Source organism: Rhipicephalus sanguineus, chromosome 11 (assembly GCF_013339695.2).
Source record: "Rhipicephalus sanguineus isolate Rsan-2018 chromosome 11, BIME_Rsan_1.4, whole genome shotgun sequence".
NCBI classification, from domain to species: domain Eukaryota; kingdom Metazoa; phylum Arthropoda; class Arachnida; order Ixodida; family Ixodidae; genus Rhipicephalus; species Rhipicephalus sanguineus.
The window spans coordinates 18,024,137-18,034,803 of record NC_051186.1 but is presented as its reverse complement, the minus strand read 5'-3'; positions in this window follow the sequence as shown (position 1 = coordinate 18,034,803).

Sequence of the window (10,667 nt, the reverse complement as noted above, 5' to 3'; positions counted from 1 at the left end):
TAAGATGTTACATCTTGAATAAATAAAATGCGCGAAAGATCGAGGACGAACAGAAGAAACGACAGACCACGGCGCTACGGTCGTTTCTTCCGTTCGTCCTCATTCTTTCGCGATTTATTTATTCAAGATGGAATCACGCCAACTTGCCCAGTTCAACGTCCTAATAGAGATGTTACACTTGGGTGACTAAATTGGTTATGCCTGTTTCATATACTTTGTAGGGCTGCTTTAGAATCCGTAAATATCACCCATGTTTCTTGGCAGCTGCTGTCGTAGTATAAACATAATAGACTCTTTAATGCCACATATCTACGCTGACGTAAAATATATCGCTGTCTCAAGACGATACGAGAGGATGTTCCTGTAGAGGGCACAAAAACTCCGTACGACGACCGACGTTGGGTTGTAGAACCGTCTGTAAATATGTGCGTTTCGGTTGCGTATTATTTATACATATACACCAACGTTCATCTCAAATTGCTAATTGAGCAATGCTTAACGGCGCTTCCGCACTGGCCCAATTATTTTTGCAGAATTCAGCTGAAGACGAAGTCAGCACGTTCGCGCAGAGTTTGACTCATTTTACCAGCCCTGACGTCAGTTAGCAAGTGCATCTCAGAGAATGCCACCGAGAGGATGATGAGACGTGACTCTCGCGAAGGCCAGCGACTTCCGATAGGCTGAAAGACATCCCACACTGCGCTTGTTTGAGAAGCACAAGGTGGTCGTTGGTGGAACGTGATATCAGCTCCGATGTGCTCGACGCCTGTCGGCGAGTGTCCGCCATGTCAAAGATGAATGACGGCCTGCTCCCTACAGCCATTCTAAAATTAAAGAAAAAAAACCGCCTACGGAAGCAGCATCTTGTTAGTTTGAAAGAGTGAAAAGGGAGGAGCACTTTTCGGGTGTATACAATTTCTTCTTACTGTCAGAAGGGGAGCCTTCTCAACTTACCTACGTGTCATCGTTTCTGACAACGCAAGAGGTTCTCGCATTCTAAGAAAACCTACTTGTTAAAGCTGCTGATATCGATCCCGGAACGAAAATTGTAGCGCCCTAGTATCTCTGCATATGTCGAAGGTTCAAAGTCAAGAGGTGTCGGTCGTATCGCTGGTCCAGACACCGGCACTTTCCACAGTGCTAAATTCGAGCGTGCCTTGGCAAGTAAACTCGAAGCAAGGAAGTGCCTGTATGCCGATTTGAGCGCTTATGTGTTTTGCGAACTTCCTCCGAATTTAGAAGGAAGGATTTTTTTTTTTTGACAGCAACGCTTGTGTTTGCCTTCAGAATGAATACTGACTGGATCTCCATATAAATGCACAGAATGAGTACTTCGTAACTCTGTAACAATAACGGTGGCTCTGGAGCTTCCCGAAAACATGGAGCGCTATTACTAATAAGCTCTGCAATGTCACTATAGTTTACGCGTTTTCCCTTTTCATGATAACGGAAGCCAGTCTTCTTTTTTTCTCTCCCTTATCGACCGCATCTTCATTGGTGTCACAATGTATTTTGCATAATTGAAAAGTGGTTACGGTAGTAATTTTATATGGAACTTTCTTTTCTTTGGGATCGAAAATCTGGACACTGTTACAGTTTAGTAACGAGTTTGTTGTCAGCGTATTACGCGGTATGTATTTTATTTTGCGTATTGACTTGTTTTCATCGCTCTCATTGGCCTAGGGGATTATGTATGGGCAGTAAACAAAAAAAAAGCGGATAGTATGCAAGTGAAGCACCACAAATCATGTCAACTGCATTAGTTTTTTTTTTAATTGTACAGCGTTAATGACATCATGTCTAGCCCAATATTTTTAAGTATGACGAATACATTAAACAAAATAACATGTTTATATCTTCGATTCATACGACGTTAGCTGCCTTCCTGCTTAGAAGTTTACACGCATTGCATAGTATAGAGAATTATCGTGTAATTTTTCATTAAAAACAACCTCTTGTCACTGAATTTTTTGCTTTCGACAATGGCGGAAACGTTGCTGGAAGCGGATTGCTAGGAAGCAGCTTCCATTCCTGAAAATGTGGAGCAAAGGCTCACCTAGACTGTTAACGTTACGTTCTTGAAGTCCGGTCTTAGGGCCATGTTAAATGCGGCGCGAATAGTAATGAAGCAAACAACTGAAGCGGCTGTGGGCAAAAAGATGGTAAATTTGTGACGTAAAATTCAATGCAATGCGCTTCTTTGCGTGCAAGTGACAGAACGGATAAATGGACATTTATGAAAGGTACTATGCCGGTACGATTATACTTTTTAAACATAAAACGGACAGAGCCACATAAACAAGCTCGACGGAAACATGCGAGTTCATGGCAATGGGTCCCACACAGCTGTAGTGCGTTTTAACATAGTTTGCGCTAGTGACTTGCAAAGACTACTTTCTAATGGTAAGGATTTCTGCAGAAATGAGACTTAGGCAATCAAGCATGGCTGATGGTTGCTTGCTACAAAATCTACAACACTATTACTTTCACTGAGCGTATATTTTGATTAAGTTGTCCAAAGTGTAGCGCTGCTAAGATTGTGAGCGTGTGTTCAATTCCCGACAACGGCAAACGCATTGCGATGGGGGAGAAATGCAAAGAAGTCTCGTGTGCTCAGATTTATGAGCACGTTAAAGAAGCCCAGGTTCTCGAAATTAACTCGGAGTTCTCCACTACGGCGTGCCTCATAATCATGTCGTGGTTTTATCAAGTAAACGCTCGGAAATTATTAATAATTATTTGTTACGTGAGCGCTGAACTATTTGGTAGGTCGGTTGGTTTACGAGGTTTAACGTCCCAAAGCCACTCACATTATGAGAGATGCCGTCGGGGAAGGCTCTAGATAATTTTGACCTCATGGGCTTCTTCAACGTGCGCTGACTCCGCACAGTACACGGGCCTTTGGCGTTTCGCCTTCATGGAAATGCAATCGCTGTGGGCAGGATCAAATACGCTTTTTTATTATTAAATGTGTTTGAGGAGAGGTTGGTGCCTAGAGATGGCTCCGGCTACTCCTCTTCCCTTACTTATTCATTATCGTCACGAACTTATAAATAAAAGTAGGCTCTTTCAGCAAAAAGGAGAGCTGGGCCAGTTGGCTGGGATTCATTTCGGAGCAGCGCAAAAGGCCAAAGACACAGAAAACTTAACACGAGCTCGTGTTGTTAAGTCTTCTTCTGTGTCTTACGTCTTTTGTTCTGTTGCGAAACGCTTCTTTCAGGTCTCCAGCTGAGTACCTTGACCATTGGGCCATCGCAGCGTCCTCGAACATCCAACTATTTGAGTAAGTTCACAAGTTGCACAGTCATGAACAACTTTAAAGGTCTGCGGTATTTATACTTACCCCTATGCATAACCAACCCCTATATATAGCCTTCTTGTATTACGAGAAAGCATTTGATTCTGTCGAAATCAGGGTTGCTTTTCGGTAAGTTGGCTAAGTTACAACCCCGCCTGGCGACGAATATTCCAGGCGGGCTCAATAGCTACTTTCTTGCTATTTTTGAAGTTTACGCGCATTAAGCAGCCACTTTTCTTATTATTTGCAGATAAAATACAATGTTTCTAAGCTTTTCTGTCGCGTTAGACGATGCTCGCGCGTCCTCCCCCGACCCGCAGGTTAGCGCGCATCGAGGCATCCTAAAGCAACGCGCGTCGCGCCCACCACTACGGAGGGGTGAAGTTGCGCGCATGATGGCAAAGGCGTGGCTAGTGCGCTGCTCACGGACCTCTAAGCTCCGTGAGCACCTTGTATGCTGATGTTAGGCTGAAGTTTCTCACTCTGATGAGCAGCGCGTGTATTCGTATGAACTTGACAAAATCAGAGATCCGCAACAAAATCAACGGGCTGTTCATCTTCCACCACATTTTCACTGTCTGAAGCTTGGCAGGTAATATGTAAACTTTACTAATCAACTTCGGTCTTTGGCGTCAAGGAAAAACTGCTTTTACGTTTAATGTTCCTTCTGACTTGTTCGCTGAAATGTTCCAAAACTACTCTGTATCTGATAAGAACCCTATCTATTCTCGATAATCTATATGCAGACGCACTGAAGCTGCCATGATTTATTTAGTTGCAACTTATCTGAAACTTGAAGACAAAGAAAGAGGGTAAAAAATGTGCTCTATCTTCTATCGCTTTGCTTGCATTCAAAAAATATTATTTATTGTTCAATAAGAAAAACTCTACCAATAATACAGCTTTTCCTCCACTTGCCTACAAATTTGGCGATAAAAGTAATTGGAATGGGTACTTTGGCTACTTTTAGCTTGAATTCTCGCTCTTTTCCAAGTCAGCCCGACGGCAACACTGGTCGAAACCCCAGCAGTCATGCAGCCACTACGAAATCTGCGCGTCGACAAACCATATATGAAAATCCTGGAGGAAATATACAGTGATTCCACAGCCATCCTAGTCCCCCATAAAGACGGCGACACTATTCCAATAAAGAAGGGTGTAAGACAGGGAGACAAGATCTCCACAATGCTATTCGCTGCATTTTACAAGAGCTTTTCATGGCTTTAGACTGGGAAGAGTTAGGGATACGAGTTTACAGAGAGGACCTTAGTTAACCTGCGATCGGCTGATGGCATTGCATTGATGATTAACTTGGGGGCCGAATTGCAAAACATGATTGCTGAATTGACCAGGGAAGGAGAACAATAGGTCTGAAAAATGATATGTAGAAAACTAAAGCGACCTAGGTTACTTTAGTTTTCTACATATCATTTGTATGTTGAAGCTTCGACAGTCTCGGAAAGAGAGAGATGAAAAAAGGAAGGCCGGGAGGTCAACACCAGATATTAGCATCTCGTTTACTACCCAGCACTGGCGTGGGGAAATAAGGGCAGGAAAGGTGGTGTAGAGAGAGAGAGACATACGGAGACCCACAGGATAACACACACAGGAAGGGCGTTCTGGTTACAGTCGTTCAGAAAGAAGCGCAGTAGCTCTTGCTCGGCCTTCTTGTGCGACGCTGCGTCCTGTCGATGGCGTAGAATTCTTTCCTCCGAAAAAGGTCCGTCATCCAACTTGTTGAGCGCGTGCCAAAGCGATAGTCGCTGTGCACCATATTTTGGGCAGTCGCAAAAAATATGTCCAATTTCACAGACACCGCAGCCCGTGACCACTGTGGCAACAGTCTCGAAAGAGAAGAGTGCTTTTCGATAGGGAGCGAGCCACTGGAAGTGTTAAGGCAATACGTCTACTTTGGACAGGTGGTGACCGTGGAGCCACGCGACTAATTAGAATGAGAATGTGCTGGAGCGCATTTGGCAGGCATTCTCAAATGATGAATGGTAGTTTACCACTATCTCTGAAGGGGAAGGTATATAAGAGCTGCATCTTACCGGTACTTACCTATAGGGAGCAGAAACCTGGACGCTTAAATTGAGGACGACACGGCGAGCAATTGAAAGGAAAATAATAGGTGTAACATTAACGGAAAAGAAGAGAGCCGAGTGGGTCAGAGAACAAACGGGCGTTCAGGACAACTGTGTCGGAATCAAGAAGAACAAATGGGCATGGACAGAACATGTCGCGCGTGGACCAGATGGCCAGCGCGTAAGCAAGATAACAGCTGGTCATTAAGTGTAATATAGATTGGATTCCAAGAGAAGGCAAGCGCGCGAAGGGGACGCAGGAAGTCAGGTGGACAGATGAAATTAAGAAGTGTGTAGGGATAGTGTGGCCATAGCAAGCACATGACCGGCTTCATTGGCGAATAAGACAACTTTTTGTTGGGCGAGTTGGTGTACGTTCATAATCGCTTTCAAGGCACGAAAGAACACAATCACAAGGCACACTGTCCCGTGTCTTTTCTTGTACTGCGTTCCTTCGCGCGTTCAGTGGGAATGGTAGCACTACAGCCGTCAACATGTTTCAAACACCGTTCCGTTTTTGGGTGCAGATTTTCATCGGATTCGCCGCGTGGGACAGCCTCACTGGTTCTGCGCAAGCGCAAGTGCTGGCAATCTCGGCAGCAAATGACGGAGGCATCAACTCGCCCAACCGGCTGAAGAATCACCCGTTCCGCTGTGAGGCTACCGACACATTTCGTGCAAGCTGGCCGCGTCTTACCGCAGCGCTGTCATCTCCGGCTACCAAATCGACCGACGCATCAACATCAGCAGGCCTTAAAAGCAGCTGGAATAGCTGCGCCACTTCAGTGGGAATGGTAGCACTACAGCCGTCAACATGTTTCAAACACCGTTCCGTTTTTGGGTGCAGGTGAGTACAGCACCTCAACTTCACTGTAAAAAGTCAAACAATGTTTGGCTGCTAGTGCTTCCAGACCCACAAACATTGTTTCAATTAACATGTGAATGTGTGTTTATCGCTAAGTTGTTATTCATGTCTGGCGACGTAGAGCTAAACCCTGGCCCCCCCAGAGACGATCCTAACAAAGAATTGCTACAGCTCGTTAAATCACTGCACGATAAATTTGATTCTAAACATGAAGAAGTGATGTCTGCCTTGAGTGAAGTCAAAGAGGCTCAGTATTCAATGGAGCAACAAATCGCCGACATCGACAATAGGCTCTCGGCAGTTGAACAAAGCATTCGATCGTCAGAGGGGCAACAAGGGGAAAGCCTCGTGCCTCAAATGGCCGTACTGAACCAACGGCTCAATGAATTTGAAGACCGTTCACGTCGAGAAAATTTAGTATTTCACGGCATAGTAGATGCCGCTGCTGAAACTTGGGCACAGTCAGAAGAAAAAGTTTGCTCGATATTAAATTCAGCTTTAAGCCTGAACCTCAATAGCAGCGATGATCGCATTTCCCGCGCGCACAGGCTTGGCCGTTTTGTCCCTAATAAGTCCAGACCTATTATTGTCCGGTTTTCATCATGTAAACTAAGAGAATCAATTCTGTCTTCCAAAAACAAGTTAAAAGCAAGTAGTGTCTCCGTGAGTGAAGACTTTTGTAAGGCAACCAGAACTGTCAGAACAAAATTGTACGATTTGGCAAGAAAGCGGCGAACTTTTCACTGTGAGGTACAACAAGCTGTATATCAACAAAAAATGTTACATTTACTCCCCTGATACCGACAGTGTCTGTGAACTGCAATTGGGCAATGCTGCCAGTACTGTTGAACTGTCGTCTGCCGCTACAAACCACCGTCCTGATTCGTCTTTTTCCTAACAGAAGTTAGGCATCAGCAACGCAGCCAGTCTTCTCAAGGCTTATCATTTTTATTGTCAAATGTGCGCAGTTTAATCAACAAACGCGACGCTCTAACACCTATTATTGATTCATGCGCCGCTGACGTGATTGCATTGACGGAGACCTGGTTGACTGATAAAATTTATAGTGAAGCACTGTTTCACTGTGACCAGAATTATGTTGTGTACCGTCGTGACCGCGATTTAAAACCAGGTGGTGGTGTTCTAATTGCTGTTGCCGACAAAATAGTGTCTGATAGGATTGCACTTACAACGTCCTTAGAGTTGGTTTGTGTGCGCGCCGTCATAAACCACCAAAACACATTGATCTGTGCTTGTTATCGGCCGCCAAATGCACCAACTACTTTCTGCGATGAGCTGCATGACGTTCTTAATTTTCTCGTCTCAGAATTTCCTCACTCTCCGTTGCTTCTTCTGGGAGATTTTAATTTTCCTAGAATAAGTTGGGCTTCGCAATTTCCCTCCGTTGTTGGTTCGTCCGCCGAAAGTGAATCTTTTATTAACTTGTGCTTAAATTTCAATCTTGCGCAACTTGTTTCTGGGCCTACTAGAACTGGCACTACTTCATCAAACACACTTGACCTAGTCCTTGTCAATAACCCCAATCTAGTGCATTCATTAACTTGTTTACCCGGAATAAGCGATCACTGTTTCTTACATTTTTTTGTAAAGGGCCGCGTTACTCGTCAAAAAAACCAATCCAAAATTTATCAGAGATTATGCGAGAGGCGATTACACAGCAATTAATAATCAGCTTGCATTATTCATAGACGAGTTCATGCCAGAATTTTTTAGCCGTACCGTAGAATATAATTGGAACCTATTTAAAAACAAAGCCACATCGCTTGCTGCTAAATATATTCCACTGCGCAGGCTTTCCGGGAAGAAACGCTCCCCTTGGTTTTCGACGACACTAAAAAGATTATCCAACAAGAAAAAACGCACTTTTCGTCTTGCGAAACGCTGTCAAACACCTACACGTTGGAATGATTACTCAAACGCACTGCATGCATATCGAATCGCGTTGAGAGAAGCGAAGGTCACCTTCTTTAATACATATCTACCTTCCCTTCTTTCAACTAATCCATCGAAATTTTGGAGCACTATTCAAATAAAAAAGATAAATAACATATCTCTTACAGATACTGGTGGTTGCACAATGAGCGACGAAGAATGTTGCAGGGTTCTAAATGACACCTTTGCGAAATCATTTTCTGACTGCTGTACTGACACAGTCCCGTACATGTGCAAAAAGGATTTTTTTCCTATGGATCCACTTGTTGTTGACTTTGCGGGGATTTTAAAGTTAATTCATAATTTAAAACTATCCTCTTCCTGTGGCGCGGACGAAATTAATTCCAAATTTCTAATAAATACTGCTGTGTACTCCTCTGTGATTTTTATGTACCTTTTCACCCAGTCTATTGAGTGCTCGACTTTGCCCGCAGATTGGAAGGTGGGGAAGGTGGTGCCTCTGTTGAAATCAGGTAACCCGCATTCTCCTCTCAATTACAGACCCATTTCACTTACCAGCATACCTTGCAAAATCCTTGAACATGTCATATTTTCTAATCTCGTTTCATTTCTTGAATCAAACTCTTTCTTCACTTCATTTCAGCATGGGTTTCGCAAGAACTACTCCTGCGAAACACAACTAATATCGTTTATACATAGCATTTCTTCCTCTTTAGACAAAGGCCAAGTAATTGATTGCATTTTCTTAGATTTTGCTAAAGCTTTTGACAAGGTGTCTCATCGCTTACTACTTCTTAAACTCAGTACTCTTAATATTGACCCTAACATTTTCAATTGGATAGAATGCTTTCTAACTAACCGTACTCAATTTGTAACTGCTAATAATGCTGCATCCCAGCGCTGTGACGTAAAGTCAGGTGTTCCCCAAGGCTCCGTTTTGGGCCCATTGCTATTTTTAATATATATTAATGACTTACCTACTGTTATTAATAGTTCTATAAAACTATTTGCCGACGATTGTGTTCTATACCGTGAAATAACTAATCAGCATGATAACTTTATTCTTCAATCAGACCTAGATAACATATCTAAGTGGTGCTCACAATGGCTTATGTTCCTAAATCCCATTAAATGCAAAATCATGTCTTTTTCGCGTCGCACTGACTCATCCACTTCTTTCGGCTATGCTATCAATAACATCAACCTTGATTACGTAACTTCATATAAATATCTCGGAATACAGCTAACCAATAATCTTTCATGGCATGCGCACATCGAATACATCACTAACAATGCCAACAGATCCCTCGGCTACATACGCAGAAATTTTTCTAAAGCCCCCTGCCATTTGAAGTTAATGCTGTACAAAACACTAATTAGACCTAAGCTTGAGTATGCGTCATCTGTGTGGGACCCCGGTCAAAAAACATTATCAGCCATCATCGAGTCAGTTCAAAATCGGTCAGCACGTTTCATTAATTCAAACTATACCCGCACATCTAGCGTTTCACTAATGAAATCAAACCTTGAACTAATTGATTTGCAAACTAGAAGAAAAATTTCTCGCCTATGTCTTTTTCATAAACTCATTTACCAAAATACTTCACTTAAACAGGAACTCATCTAAGAAGCCTTCATACATATCGTCACGTCTTGACCATCAGCATAAAGTTTTTATTCCTTTCTGCCGTACTAACGTTTTTTCAGACTCCTTTCTGCCAAAAACCAGTGCCGAGTGGAACCACCTTCCCCCCTCCATCGCCTCCATTGAGGACGTGTCATCCTTCAAGACTGCACTAACCGATCATATCTTAAGCCTCAAATAACTGAGTATTGTTTGAACATGTATTCTAATTAATTTGTTGTATTATTGTGTTCTGTTTTTTACTACATTTTTTGTTATATTACCCACCCCCTCTGTAACGCCTTTATGTGCCCTGAGGGTAATGTAAATAAATAAATAAATAAATAAATAAAAGCAATTTGATAGGTGAACCATGGGAGAGGCCTTTGCCGAGCAGTGGACGTAATCAGGACGATGATGATGATGATGATTTACACTGTAAAGGCCGATGCACACAAGTCTTCATAAATGGGCGCACACTCTATACTGACGTCATGAGCCGTAAGCCCGGTGACTACGTTGTGGGACACCACGCATTGTCATTGATACACGGTATTTTTTTTCGCAATCCTGAATAGGCTGTAGAATACAAATCCTGAGAACTCTACCGAACCAGTTATAAAGACATAAAATATAAAATGTCTATTTACGTCTTGGACTACACGCTTTAGAAGCGCGACAACAATTTTTTGAGCGAGACATTGTTCTAGGCGAGGACGCAATCGGGTCCGCACTTACGTTATCTGGGCGGGAACTAATCTGCCTTCTGAAGTTGTAGCCGACTTTAGTGACACTTTTTTTCATTCAGCACTAGATGGAATTTATATTTTGTAGCGTCCTCGGCCACCCAATAATACTCCCTTTCGTAAAACACGTGTTCGC